This window comes from Bidens hawaiensis, unplaced genomic scaffold (assembly GCF_021521415.1).
Source record: "Bidens hawaiensis isolate Kalapana, Puna unplaced genomic scaffold, B.hawaiensis_p1.1 tig00039702_1, whole genome shotgun sequence".
NCBI classification, from domain to species: Eukaryota; Viridiplantae; Streptophyta; class Magnoliopsida; order Asterales; family Asteraceae; genus Bidens; species Bidens hawaiensis.
Window position 1 is genome coordinate 168,501 of NW_027497001.1, and position 16,629 is coordinate 185,129.

Consider the following 16,629-nt stretch of genomic DNA (forward strand, 5'->3'; position numbering starts at 1 on the left):
TTCTTATCAGTAGATACTTTACATTTCAATCTTTACTGCTTCTCTTTAAAACAAAATGATTTTACATTCCTGAGTTATTTTCGACTTTTGATGTTTGAATACTGTTTGTGGTATGATCTACTAGGTAATACTGTGTCACACCCCAATCTATGGCGGAATGCCGGGGTGCGAACTGATGGTTCACAGCTCATAGGTACTATCATACATACACATATATATATATATGTACATATATATATATATAAATATAGGGGAAGGTTATCATACAAATGAAATTAACGTGCTAAACATGAGAATCAAGTAGAGTAATTGTATATACAAGTAAAGTAATTATGTAATTACTCTATTGTAATTACATAATTACTTTACTTGTATATACAATTACTCTACTTGATTCTCACGTTTAGCACGTTAATTTCATTTGTATTTGATCCAAAACATATATATATTGAGTGTGGAATCTAACCCAATTGTCCTTGCATTAATTGGATTAACCATGCAACGGGACTAGTCAAGAACCTTTTGTTACGCATGATGATGACTGTTGTGTACCTACCGTGTTGTTTTGATTCTTGTGATAAAACCGTATGTGCTAAAAATATAACAAAAATATTTTTAGAAACCTAAATCACGTGTGCTTCTGTGATAAAGTTTGTTGATTTTATCTGCATGCTATGAATAGTGAAATAGAGTAATCTTGACGTGTTAAATTATCTCAAAAACTTAGTTGTTGAATTCTTGATTGAAATGTGAAAAGTGATTTGTTTAATCGATGTTTGAAATGTGTTTGACATATCACCAACGTGTTATCGAGTCGCACTTATTTCACAATCGTAACACGAACACATCTCATGCATAACTTTTATGTGTCGAGTCTAGAGACTCACTCGTGGTTCAAAACACTTAGAAATCTCATTTTTGTTTTAGAGCACTAGTGAGGATTTCTTTTACGCACGCTTTTCCCGAACTTCGATAACTTCGCAAACAGTGAGTTTCACGGCCCATTTTACTTTTTAACGTTTTTATTAGGGGGAGATAACATACTCCAAACGCTTTAGATTTTGTTTATTCTATATATATCACTTGTAAGGCTAAGTGGCAACAAACCAACTAAGTCCTCCTGAACAATCGAACCGGTTAATATTGGATAATAGAGAGTCAATGTTGAGTAGTAATACTGGGTTTGACAAACCCCACCCAACTCTAAACTCGACTGTAGGTCGAGTGGGTGTAATTTTGGCTAACACATTACCATGGTCGTGGTTGACATGGTGGGAAGGAAAATGTATAATCAGTCAGCTTTGGTGTCAAACACTTAGTAATACATACTTGATAGGTTAGCTACCTATTGATATATATTGAAATAACTCTATCTGATAGCGCAAAAACGCAACGCTTAATTTACTTAAACCCGTGAACTCACCAACTTTGTGTTGACACTTTTAGTATGTTTATCTCAGGTAGCCGAGGCGGGCTAGCGACTTAGGACATGCATGCACTATGCCCTTATGATTTAAATTACCTATCATTTTATCATGACAGTTGTCGCTTTTTAAGTCGTCCTGTGTGACACAACAACTCATTATACTGTTTACACTTCCGCACTTATTTCAGAGTTGTATGTCTCTGTTTGTTTTTAAAAGACTTAAATAATGAAGTTTGATATAACTAATGACTTCGATCCTGTTAGGTCACACCCTCTGACGATGAACTCCGTTAGTGGATTTTGAGGGTGAGACAGATTGGTATCAGATCCATTTGGTTATAGCGACCTAGAATTGCATTCATACTAGACTATAACCGCAACGACCCATTAGTTATGATCTTACGCACTGCATATATATATATATATAACTATTCATTTTCTTTATCTCTTTTCCTCATTCACTCATACTCACGTAAACCATACATGACCTATTCTGTAGGGATGTCAACACCATCATCATCATCCGACCCGGTGTCTCACGCCCCAGGAAAGGAACCGCAGGTTTATGAACCATCACCACCTCGAATAGGTCTAACACTAGCAGCCCTCGCACCGAAGAGGCACAGCCTATCTGGAGTCATGTACGAGAGCAATGGTAACTGGAGTTGGTACCCAAGTTTAACCGAGCGGCATGTTTACCGTGAGCAAGTTCCCCACTACCTATTCAGGGCTGTCCTATGTCCTTCAACACACTACCACCCCTAACCCTTCTGATGGAGCGCGTTTTCACAGCTTTCGCCTCCTTTTTGGATCGTGAGGTTGACATCATGCACTCAATGAGAGCGAAGGTTACTGGGTTACTAGGGGATGGAGCGGAGGTAAAGAAGAGACTTTCCTACCTGACTGACGCAATGAAGGAAACTCAAGATGCCCATGTCTATCTAATGAGGATAGTACTCAAGATGCAATCAGAAATCTTGGACTTGAAGGAAGAGATTAATGATGCAATAGGCAATGCAGTGGTAGCTCTCGCTCGTTGCGCCACTCTAGAGGCACAGATAGCTCCGAACGCAGCAGAACCTGAGGACGATCCTGAAGAAGATCCTGAGGAGGATCCTAAAGAAGACCCAGAGGAAGAGTGTTGTGGGCTCAAGTATTGAGGACCGGGCTATTATGTATTTGGAGGCCCAAGATCGCACTATAAAATCTGGCCCACGAAAATGGGCATAACTTGGCCCACGAAGCTCCGTTTCAGGCCTATTACCAGTCAAATCGAAGGTTGAGACGAGGAGCACATTGTGGCAAATGCCCACAATGGTTTGGACCCTGTCTGAAGCCCAAAATCTCCTCCTAAATAAAGTTTTGGGCCTTTTTATGTTTTTTCAGCACATTTTATGTTTTTGTTTTTGGGTTTGTATTTGGCCCATGGCCCATTTTAGGCCCATTTCGTATTAGACTCTTTATCTATATGCTGGTTATGTAATCTGAATGGACATATTTGAATTTTATAATAATTACTTTTTCTCTTCATTTTCCCTGACCTTTGGGTGGGATTTTTAGGGTTTTGGAAGTTTATCACGGGTATTCGTTGAATCGACGTGATTCGATCTTCATTTTCGTTTTACCGCTACATTAGTTGGTATCAAAGCCGAATTCCTGGCTCGAAAATGCCTCCAAGGAAACAACAGAGACCGCTCGATGAGGTTTACGAACGAGAGTTGGAACAACGATTTATGGCGCAGGTGGAACAACGATTTGCTCAAGTGGTCGGTCAACTCACTGATCGAATGGCTGACTTGATGAATCGTAGAAGGTCAGCTCTATAAAACAGGGAGTTTGATAATCCGTTTTTTGGTAATGACGGTTCGTCTTCTGAAGAAGGTTACGATAGGGGACCAAGACAAGAACGTGGAGATGGAAACAGGCGTTGGGATGCTGGGATCCGTACTGATATCCCAGAATTTTATGGGACTAGTTTGGATCCGGAAGGGTTTATCAATTGGTTGGATATTGTAGAAGAGGTGTTTGAGTTCCGAGAAGTCCCTGAAAATAAGCGGGTCTCTTTGATCGCTACCAGGCTACGTGGGAGGGCGTCAGCATGGTGGCAACAGTTGAAGATGACACGAAATAGACTGGGAAGTCACGGATTGTGACATGGGCCAAGATGAGAAAGTGTTTGCGGGATACTTTTTTACCTCACAACTTTCAACGGTTGATGTATCAACGTTTGCAGAATCTGAAACAGGGATCCAGATCAGTTGATGAATATACGACTGAATTTTATCATTTGGTTGCTCGTAATGATATTTAAGAAACCGATGAACAACTCGTTGCTCGGTATATTGGGGGTTTAAGGGTTCAGATCAGGGAATCTGTAAATCTTTTTGATCCGTTAACAGTCGCCGAGGCGCACCAACGGGCGTTGGCTTTTGAAAAACAAAACCGTCGGGTGGGCGGTTCGTATTCACCAGCCCCTACTGGAGGAAATTCGGGGTCGGGTAGTGAGGACCTTGTGTCGTGCCAAGTCAGCAGAGGTCAGGGGCCAACAACACTGGGTCGACTTCTAAGGGGGCTAGTAGTAGCGGGGTGAAGTGTTTTAAATGTGGTGAGACAGGTCATCGACAAGTTGACTGTAAACAGGCGGGTAAGAGGCATTTGTTTGTTGAATCTGATGATGAAGAATATGAAAAGGCCCCAGAGTATGATGAAGAGACCGAGTGTGGGGAGGAGTTTGTGACCGGTGATGTGGGGGTGAACTTGGTGGTTAGGCGTTCTTGCTATACACCAAAGGCTGATGGAGATGGATGGCTTAAGCATAACATCTTCCACTCCACATGTACCATTCTGTGGAAGGTTTGCACGTTTGTTATTGAATCTGGAAGTTGTGACAATCTGATTTCTGAAGAGGTAGTCCAAAAGTTGGCCTTGAAGACGGAGAGTCACCACAAGCCTTATAAGCTACAATGGCTTAAAAAAGGGGGAGATGTAACGGTCTCAAAAAAGGCCCTTGTTTCTTTTTCTATCGGGACCACATATAAAGATGATGTTGTGTGTGATGTGGTTCCTATGGATGCGTGTCACTTTTTGTTGGGTAGACCTTGGGAGTATGATCGAAGTATAGAACATGACGGACGGTTAAATTCTTATAGCTTCATGTTTGGTGGGGTAAAGATATCGCTTGTTCCTAGCAAGCCCAAGCAACTAGCCACAAAGAAGTCGGGTAACCTGTTGATCATTAGTCAGTTTGAAGATGAGTTGGTGGAGGCAGACAATGTGTTTGTTTTGATAGGGAAACCGGTATCCGAGGAAGTTGAGATTCCTGAAGCTATGATTCCTTTACTTGAGGAATTTTCTGATGTTTTCCCTGATGACTTGCCGGATGGGCTGCCACCTTTGCGTGACATCCAACATCATATTGATTTGGATCCTGGTTCACAATTGCCCAATATAGACTACATTACAGGATGAGCCCGAGAGAGCATGATGAGTTGCGTAGACAGGTTGAGGAGTTGATTTCAAAGGGTCATGTTCGTGAAAGTATGAGCCCTTGTGATGTTCCTGCTTTGTTAACTCCAAAGAAGGATGGTACCTGGCGGATGTGTGTCGATAGTCGAGCCATCAACAAGATTACTGGGAGGTACAGGTTTCCTATTCCTCGACTTGATGATTTTCTTGACCAGATTAGTGGTGCCACTATTTTCACGAAGTTGGGTTTGAAGAGTGGTTATTACCAGATTCGTCTTAAACCTGGGGATGAGTGGAAAACAGCCTTCAAGACTCGTGAAGGGTTGTATGAGTGGTTGGTGATGCCTTTTGGTTTATCAAACATGCCTAGTACTTTTATGCGTGTGATGAATAAGTTGCTCAGGCCTTTTATTTGGAAGTTTGTGGTTGTATATTTTGATGATGTTCTTACTTATAGTGCTTCTTTCAGTGAGCATGTCGTGCATGTCAAGAAGGTTTTGGCCTTACTTCGCAAAGACAGTTTCTATGCTGCAACAAAGAAATGTGTGTTCATGACCCCTAAAGTTTTGTTTTTAGGGTATGTTATTTCAGGTGATGGGATACAGGTGGATGAATCTAATGCTGCAGCTGTTCAAAACTGGCCAACTCCTACCACCATTACTGAAGTCCGCAGTTTTCATGGGCTTGCTTCTTTTTATAGGCGGTTCATTCCACACTTCAGTTCCATTATGGCCCATATGACATATTGCATGAAGGGAAAGACGTTTGTATGGACAGAGGGAGCAGAGTTAGCTTTTCAGGTTATCAAGGAAAAGCTCACTGCCGCACCAATTCTGGTATTGCCTAACTTTTCACAAGTTTTTGAACTTCCTATTGATGCCTCGAAGGTTGGGATTGGCGGGGTCCTCAGTCAAGGGGGTCGACCAATTGCTTGTTTTAGTGAGAATTTAACATGGGCAAAGTTGAGATATAATACTTATGACCTAGAGTTTTATGCAGTGGTCCAAGCTGTAAAGCATTGGCGTCACTATTTGTTTCATAAAGAGTTTGTTTTATTTACTGATCATGATTCTCTAAGGCATATTCGCATGCAAGACAACATATCTCATAAGCACGGACGTTGGTTAGCTTTTCTTGAAAAGTTTACTTATGTGGTCAAACACAAAACTGGTGTTTCAAACCGTGTTGCTGATGCCTTGAGCAGGAGGGGAAATCTGCTTGTTTTCGTGAGAATCAATGTGCTGGGGTTGGATGTTAATCGTGAGCAGTTAACCACTGACCCGTATTTTTCAGTTGTGTTGCAGGATGTGCAAGCGGGTCAGAAGTCATACTTTCTTTTGCATGACGGGTTTTTGTTCAAAGGGAATCAGCTATGTATTCCTGACTCCAGCCTTCGGTTGAAAATTATTCAGGAGTTACATGGGGAGAGTCATGTTGGTCGTGACCGTACTATACATTTGGTGCAGTCTTCCTACTTCTTGCCTACTATGAGGAAAAAGGTAGATCGTTATGTTATAAGGTATCGAATTTGCCAAGTCTCAAAGGGCACGGCTACTAATGCGGGTCTTTATATGCCTTTTCCGATCCCTTCACAGCCTTGGAATGATATTAGTATGGATTTTGTGTTGGGGTTGCCACGGACGCAGAGGGGAAACGATTCGATCTTTGTTGTGGTTGATAGGTTTTCTAAGATGGTGCACTTTATTTCTTGCAAGAAGGTGACAGATGCAGTTAATGTGGCTCAGTTATTCTTTTGGGATGTCTATCATTTGCATGGTTTACCATCTTCTATTGTTTCTGATAAGGACACTCGTTTCTTGAGTCATTTTTGGCGCAGCCTATGGAAGATGGTGAATACTCAGTTTAACTTCAGTAGTGCCTACCACCCTCAAACAGATAGGCAAACGGAGGTTGTTAATCAGTCCCTTGGTAATCTTTTACGATGTCTTGTGGGTGATCATGTGAAGTCCTGGGATCAAAAGCTATGTCAAGCTGAGTTTGCTCATAATCATGTTGTCAATCGAAGCACCGGGTTTAGTCCTTTTCAGGTGGTTTATTCTGCTCAGCCACGTGGACCCCTTGATCTGATGTCACTTCTTGTTCCTGGTTTTATACCCAAGAAGGTGAAAGATTTTGTTGAAGGGCTACATGAAATTCAAAAAGATGTGCATGACAACCTGGTTCGAGCCAATTCAAAGTATAAGCAGGTTGCGGATCAAAAGCAAAGACATGTTGAATTTGAAGAAGGTGATTTTGTCTGGGCTATTTTGACAAAAGATCGTTTTTCTGTTGGGGAATATAACAAATTATCAGCTAAGAAGATTAGACCCCTGGAAATTGTGGATAAGATAAACTCAAATGCTTATCGTCTAAAGCTGCCAAGTCACGTTCGTTGTTCTGATGTGTTTAATGTGAAGCATTTACTACCTTATTACGGGGACACTTCTGATGATGAAGATGCTACGGATTCGAGGTTGAATTTTTTCTATCAAGGGGGGAATGATGTGGGCCCAAGTATTGAGGACCGGGCTATTATGTATTTGGAGGCCCAAGATCGCGCTATATAAGGTGGCCCACGAAAACGGACATAACTTGGCCCACGAAGCTCCGTTTCAGGCCTATTACCAGTCAAATCAAAGGTTGAGACGAGGAGCACATTGTGGCAAAAGCCTCCATCGGTTTGGCCCCTTTCCGAAGCCCAAAACGCCTCCTAAATAAAGTTTTGGGCCTTTTTATGTTTTTTCAGCACTTTTTATGTTTTTGTTTTTGGGTTTGTGTTTGGCCCATGGCCCATTTTAGGCCCATTTCGTATTAGACTCTTTGTCTATATGCTGGTTATGAATCTGAATGGATAGACTTGAATTTTATAATAATTACTTTTTCTCTTCATTTTCCCTGACCTTTGGGTTGGATTTTTAGGGTTTTGGAAGTTCATCACAGGTATTCGTTGAATCAACGTGATTCGATCTTCATTTTCGTTTTACCGCTGCATAAAAAGAGCCGGAAGAGAAGGAGGCACACTCGGACATGTCCTCAGACGACGACATCTCAGGATGATAACACCTAGATGGAGGGGTTGTCTCCATCCAACTTATATTATCTATAAATTTAAGGATTGATTTTAAATACTTTGTAGTAGATACAATGGTTTTAATCAAGAATTATTATTTGGATTATTATATGGTTGTGATGCAATGTTTTTATTTCTTTTCTTTCCTTTCTCTCCTACCTTTTATTACATGTATGGTGTGTTGTATATGAAACTGAGAGTTCATGTCTAACATTGTAGTTGTGATTTTAGGAAACGCTGGACGTGATCGCGGCAACACCAACATGACCGCAACAGAACTCCAAGCCTTACTGAACGACCATGCGGAGGCAGCTCTGGCTGCTCATGTTCAAAATCAAGCCGGAGTCTGTACCTTTAAGAATTTTCTGGATAGTAAACCCAATTCGTTTAAAGGCACTGAGGGAGCCATAGGATTCTTGCATTGGGCAGAGAGATCGGAGTCAGCCTTTGAAATGTGCAACTGTCCACTAGCCAGCAGGGTCAACTTTGCTGCTGGAACGCTGCAAGATTCAGCCCTCACCTGGTGGAATTCCAATGTACAGAGACTCGGATTGGAATTGGCGAATGCCATGGACTGTGAAGAATTCAAAAACATGATGAAGGAAGAGTATTGTCCTAGGGAGGAGATCTCAAAGCTGGAGTCAGAATTTTGGGCTTTGAAGATGGTGGGCTCTAACAAATGAAGACTACACCACCCGTTTCCACGAACTGGCGGTGATGTGCCCGCGGATGGTAGAGCCGCCGAGTAAAATAATTGAGATGTAAATCGATGGTTTAGTGCCCCAGATTCAGGGTATGGGGACGTCTTCCGAACCGAACACCATACAGCAGGCGATTCGAATAGCCCACAAGCTGACAGATCACGCAGTGGCTCAAGGTGTGTTACCCCCTAGAGGTTCCACCTCAAAAACCCTTGACAACTCGGGTAACGACAACAACAACAACTCTGGGAATGGAAAAAGGAAGTTTGACAACATGAGATCCTCACCATCGAACCCTCCACAACAACAACACCACCGTAAACCCGAACTCACCCGAAACTTCAATAATCAGGGTTCCAACAACAACGCCAGTGGCGGACAGGGTTTGAGTAGCTATGCTGGAAAGTACCCAAAGTGCAACAAGTGTAACTACCACCACTCCGGCCCATGCGACCGTATCAAATGTTAGCGGTGCGGTAAGTTGGTTCATCAGATCAAGGACTGTATAGGAGAACTCACGGGTAAGGGCGCTCCTAAACATCCCGCAACAACGAAATGGTGCTTTGAGTGTGGCCAGGAGGGTTATTTCAGGAAGGACTGTCCTAAACTGAAGCAAAACGAGGGCAACGGAGGCAACAACAACGGAGGCGGTATTAAGGGTAGAGCCTTTGTCATTGGATCGGGCCAGGCCCGCAGCGATCCAAATGTGCTTACCGGTAAGTTTCCTGTAAACAACTGTTTTGCTTCTATTTTGTTTGACACTGGAGCTGATAGGAGTTTTGTGTCGGAAGCCTTTGGTAAATTTTTAGATCTATTGATACATGTATCCGTATTCCACTCATAACATCGAGGTCCTGAGTGCATAGGGGAGCGTATGATCATACTTAATGAGGAAACCATGAGCACGTAATCTTTAAGCAAGTAAGCAAATAAACACAAAAGTCCATGTAGCGAATTGTAATTTGTAAATAACAAATAAAAGATATTGAATTGTTGATAGGATATATATGCTACCCCCAAAATGTGTAAAAGCGTTAAAAAGGGGGTGTGAGAAACTCACATTTGAGATTGGAGACAACTTGAAATAATAACCAAAAGCGCGTTTAAAGAAATTGAAACGATCGAACCTCACAAACTTTAATTAAAAAGGAAATATGAAATTTAAAGACTAACTATCGGGATTATAAAAGTTAAATAATATTAGTTTTAGGAATTTCATTATTTTAATATCTATATCATTAACTTATGGCAAATGGGGACTTGGGGATTTTTAATGAGTTTAACAAAAATAAATAAAGTTTATATAAATCATTTGATGTTTATTAGTTGAAGAATTATTTGTAGATGTACAATTATAACTTTATTAATAAAAGATTAAATAACATTATTAATAACAATAATTGATTAAACATTTTATTTATTCTAGTAACATAATTAATTAATTTACTAGTTAATTAACTTAAATGTTCTGCATGAATACTTTTAAAGAAATAATAAATATTAGTTATGTTGAAATAAAATAAACAATAATTAATTTACTCAATGATTAATTTAAAGATATGAAGTATGTTATATCTATTAAAAAAATTTTAAATAAAATAAATTTTTATAAATCATCTTATTTAAAACAAAGTTTATAAGTTATGATGATCAACGGTTCATAAGATTTAGATAAATCTACATTCATGCTTGTTCTTTCAAAATAACTAGGTTTGATCCAAGATTTAGAAAAATCAAAGTGTTATCTTGGATATCCATGATCATAATGATTCTTAAAACCAAAATATAATATTTTTACGATAAAAGTAACATGATCATGAAGAACAATTTATGAACATGTATGAACATTCAAGGTAAAATCAAAACAAAAGCTATAAAATGCATGAAATAGTAAAAACTTACTTGTTGGTGCTCTTAAACTAAAGAAAAGAATGTGTTGAGTTGTGAAAAAGATGGAGGATTAGTCCTCCTTTTATAGTGAATTTTTAGAGTGGTTATGAATTATAGAATTTAATAAATTAAATCATGTTTAATATAATTAAAACACAAATTAAAAATAGTTTAATGGGGTATTCAAAAGGTTTAACTATTTTAATAAATTTTATTGAATTAAAATATTCATTAGTCTTATTAGTTTATAATAATAATAATAATAATAATAATAATAATAATAATAATAATAATAATAATAATAATAATAATAATAATAAAAGTAGTAGTAGTAGTAGTAGTAGCAGCAGCAGCAGCAGCAGCAGCAGTAGTAGTAGTAGTAGTAATTCTAGTAAATTGCATGGGACATATACATAAATATTTGATCTTGATTATGAATGTTTTAAATGAATATGTAATACTATAGGAGTGGTGAAAAGTATAATTGCATATAAATGATCACATAAAATACATTAACAAAAATTGAGATTAACTAATAATCTTATAAAAATATATAAGTTTAAATAAAAACAAAACCGAAAATTTAAAAAGGGTTGGGTTTTCGGTTTTGAAAATTAACGAATATTACAACACCTATGGTGTTAAGACTAGGTTTGACCGCATGTGGATTCCACGCCATGAAAATCTTAGAGGTCGAGTCTTAGATGAAGCTTATAAGTCAAGATATTCAATCCATCTGGGATCCACTAAGATGTATCAAGACTTGAAAAGGGACTATTGGTGGCCGGGTATGAAGAATGATGTGGTTGATTACGTCAGTAAGTTCTTAACTTGCTTACAAGTCAAAGCTGAACATCAGAAGCCTTATGGGAAGATGCAGCCTTTGGAGATACTAGAATGAAATGGGAACACATCACCATGGATGTCATAACTAAGCTACCTCGTACAGCTAAACATCATGGTACCATTTGGGTGATTGTTGACCGTTTAACAAAGAGTGCTCACTTTCTACCTATACGAGAGGCTATCTCATCGGAAACGTTAGCAAGTTTGTTCATAAAAGAGGTTGTGACTAAGAATGGAGTGCCACTGTCGATTGTGTCTGATAGAGATACACGATTTACTTCGAGATTCTTGAAGAAGTTCCATGAAGCTATGGGAACAAGATTGAACATCAGTACGGCGTATCATCCCGAAACAGATTGACAGTCTGAAAGGACGATCCAAACTCTTGAGCATATGCTACGTGCTTGTGTTTTAGACTTTGGAGGAACTTGGGATGATCATCTGCATTTAACAGATTTCTCCTATAACAACAGCTACCATTCAAGTATTGGTATGCCACCGTTTGAAATGTTGTATGGAAGACGTTGTAGAACTCCTGTATGTTGGGGAGAAATTGGTCAGAAAGAGCTCGAAAGCTTGGAATTTATGCAAGAAACTTCTTCAAAATTTGATCAGATCAATGCAAGGATGAAAGCTGCTCAAGACCGTCAGAAGTCGTATGCTGATAAGCGGCAACGACCGATTGAGTTTAACGTTGGTGACAATGTGATGCTCAATGTCTCGCCTTGGAAAGGAATTACTCGTTTTAGAAAGAAGGGGAAGTTGAGTCCGAGGTACATTGGACCGTTTAAGATTATGGATCGTGTCGGTGAAGTGGTTTACAAGCTAGATCTACCCGAGGAGTTAGAAGGAATTCATTCAACCTTCCATGTTTCTCATCTAAGGAAATGTCTAGCTGATGACATGTCTCATGTGCCATTGGTAGATATTGAGTTTGATGAACGGTTGAACTACATTGAGCAACCAGTAGAGATAGTTACCGCAAGGAAAAGCAACTCCGTCACAAGTTTATACCCTTAGTGAAAGTGATATGGAAGCATCGCAAAGGATCAGACGCTACTTGGGAAGTTGAGGGAGAGATGCACAACTTTTACCCTGATTTGTTTAAGTAGTAGTTAGGTTTCGGGGACGAAACCTCTTCAAGGAGGGAAGACTTGTAACATCCCAAATTTGATAATAATAAAATAAAGGAATTTATGTTTGTTTAAATGTGTGGTAATATTTAATTTAAGATTAAATATAAATAAAGGAGCATGGACTTGGATAAATGAAAAAGGGATTAAAGGGTGGTGATGCGCCTTAGGTCCATGAGCTTAAGAGAGTATAAATACTCCCTAAAACCCTAAAACCCTCATTTCTTATCTTTCAAGTTTCCTACACACCCTAAAACCCGTAGCCTAGAGATGTCAAAGGTATGTCCTTAACTTATAAAGGTTCCATTTTTATGAACAATTAGCCCTAAAACTTAACCCTAGAGTAGATCGGGTATAAATGTATCATAAAAATGCAAACTTGATGTTTAAAATGGACTTAACGAACTCATGGATATATACGGTTCATAAAGAAAACGCTAGATCTAGCCTAAGAACGTTTTAAACCCATAAAGATTCAAGCTTTATGGATAAACGTGCTAGGCCTTAGCCGAAAACGGAAATGGAAACGTTTGTGGGATGATATAGGTCCGTAACAGGGGTTTAGATGTTAAGACATGTATGCATAATGAGAATAAAGGACTGAACTGTTGCAGCTCAGTCGTATACAATGAGTGACTCGCATACAGTGCCTATATTCGAATACAATGCAGACCACTCGTATACAATATACATGTTCGCATACATTGTATGGATCGAATACAATATACATGTTCGCATACATTGTATGGCTCGAATACATATACATGTTCGCATACATCAAAGAACTTGAATACAATATACATGTTCGCATACATCAAAGAACTCGAATACAATATACATGTTCGCATACATGGCATACTCGAATACAATGTATATGTTCGAATACATCATAGATTCGAATATAATTATTGTATTCTAATACATTAATGTATTCGAATACATCAACTATCTGCATACATTGTGTATTTGAATACTTACGTGTCCTTGAATCCAATATGGTTAGAATACGAATTGTATTCTAAGTAACCTCCATTCGAATACAGAAAAGGAGAAAGAAAGATTAAGCAAGTGTTTGGTATTCGATTACAAGGAAAGAAAGAAAGGAACACAAAGTATTCGAATACATTAGTGTTGAGGGTAAAATCATATTCTAAGTAAATTCATATCTAATACAAGGCCATGCTTTTGAATACAATAGCTTATAAAGCCATTAGAATAGACCAGACTTAGCCATAATTCATGAGACCCAAATGATGTGATTAGAGCAAGAATTGATATATGTAATTAATGTACAGTTAGCCAAGCACAGTTAAAGAGAGGAATAACAGCAAACGGAGAACGTAACAGAATCCAGGTGAGTTTCCATCCCCATTTCCTTGTTATGTTTTCGGGGCTGTGTGCATACTCAATGTGATTGTTAATACACTTACTTTAAGCGGTAAGTGTATGCCATAATGATAAATGTGATAGTTATATGTGGTACGTGAACGACCTTTGGATATTGCACGTATTGTCAAGGAAGGTAATGTGTATTAAGTATGAAATGAGTATGTAAAAGAAAAGTATGTATGAATAATGAATGTATGACAATATTGAAAGTGTGTATGAATGTTATATTATAAAGGCAAGAAAGGTAAGGTAAGGTCTATAGAAGAAAAGGGAACCGGACCCTAATAATATTCGAGGCAAGAGGAAACCGAACCATAATAATATTCGAGGCAAGAGGGAACTGGGCCCTAATAATACTCGAGGAAAGAGGGAACCATGCCCTAATAATACTCGAGGAAAGTAGGGTGTAATGCTCTTTAAAACGTAAGGTATGAATATGAAAGAAAGAAAGTATGAAGGTAAGTAAGTGTATAATGAACGAAGGTATGAAAGTATAAAGTATGAACGAAAGTATGTATGTATGTGTGTACATTAAAGAAAGCAAAGCAGGTTAAGTATGTAAATATGAAAGTATTGTATGTTGCATGATTAACTAGAACTCACTCAGCGTAGCTGACTTTTAGTATGCACGCAGGTGAGTAGGATGAAGCAGCTAGCTTGAGGAGGACACATGGCATAAGATTAAGAAGCTGGCATCTGAAGATTCATGATGTTTTATAATTGATGTTTAATTTTGAAATACAAGAATGTTTGTTTAAAACATGTTTAATGAAAGTTTTATATTCCGCGAAAGTTTTAATTAACTCTGATATTTAGAATTTTTTTTGTGAGTAAATCCAACATCCAAAGTGAGACACCGGTAATGAGGTCTTACATGAACCATACACAGCCTCCAAAAATTCATGAGGTTCACACAAAATGTGATTTGAATGTGGAATATCCTGTTTTTTGTGTACAACATCAGGTTCAACTACATCCTCAATGATTACCTTCTCAACATTTTCAACAAAGACTTTGTTGCTTTGAATATGAGGTTTTCGTGATGAAGATTGGGAAGTCAAAGTGTCATTTTTAACCACTTTATGTTTTGTCTCAACAACAGGTTCATTAACAACGGTTTCCTCTTTTATCGGAAAAGGATTTGCAGTATAATCATTATGAAATGGTGGTGGTACTTCAACAAAACCTACACCTTTCTTAGAATCTTTTTTCTTACCAGTTACTTCAATGATTTCATTTAGCAAAAACGAAGAGTTTGGAAACTTGCCCAACTTACTTTTCAAATCAAGAAACTCATTTTCAAGTTTAGTTATCTTAGTTCGATGTTTCAAAATCTCTCGAAATTGTTGATCATTAATTGTCATTTTGACAGACAATTCAGCTTTCAAATCATGGTTACTAACAGACAATGCTTATATTTTCTCCCTATATCTCATTTGTGATTCTAGTGATTGTCTATATGTATCCTTAATTGAAGCAATTTCTTTTACCAATAGGTCAATATGCTCTTTCAACGATTTTAACCTAGGCTTAACACTCTCACAATCATCACAAGGCACATTTGTAGATAATTTAACAGAAGAAGAGGAAGAAGAACTAACCTCGTCAATCTTTGCCATGCAAGCGAAAGAGGTTGGTTGCATATGACACGAATCATCAGAATCCGATTCCGTTTCATTGTCAGATGACAGCTCATTCCCACTTGCGTCTTGAAATCTTTCATTCATCTTGATCATTGCCAAGTTAGCTTGATTATCGTTGCACAACAATCATTGGGTCGAATCAGTCCCATCAGCAACAGAAAGAAGAGCTTGTAATCCCGAAGCAGAAGGTTTACCACCAGAAGGTTTATCAGCATCATTACCTTTTTTCACAGTACTTCTATCTTGACTTCATGGTCCATTATACTCTATCTTTGGCTTATCACATTCTTTGGCAAAATGACCAAATTCTTGACAGTTATAGCACTTGACTTTCAGCTTATCAAACCCAACTCTCTTGTTCAAAGATGGTATATCTTTACCAATTCTTTGCATAAATTTCTTCACTTTTCTCACAATCATTGCCATGTTCCACTTAAGATCCATAAGTTCCAAATCATCTGGATCTATTTGATCATAATCTTCATCAGTTAACTCACTCGTGGCAATATTGCTACCCACCAGATTCTCATACGATGCCATAAAAGCACACAGAAATGAGAAGTTCTGCTCAGCTTCTTTCATGTTCAGGTTTGGTGGTGGAGTGAAGTTGCTTGTAGAAGAAGACCCACAAGATTTATCAGTGAATCCAGATTCCATAAAACATACATTTGGATCACTATAAGTTGATGATCCCACATTTGCATTTTGAGTGAGAAATGTAGTGATCGAAGCTGTAGTGCTGCTTAAAGGCATACTTCCTCCATAAAAAGATGAATCTTGAATTTCTTTTGATGACTTCTGACACTTCAAATCATATTCTCTAGCTTCCACTTTTTGCATAAATTCTGAAGCAGTTAGGTCTTCATTCTTAAAATAGTTGTTTTCTTTCAAGACCATGAGAAATGTTGAATAGGAACTAGGTAAAGCATTCTTCAATGTATCAATTTTGTCAGATTCAATGGGTTCCATCTTCAATTTGAACATTTATGCTATCAAATGGTTAAAACGAGTAAATGTCTCTTCAATAGTTTCACATTTTAATAAGTTAAAGTTTCGAAATTGAAAC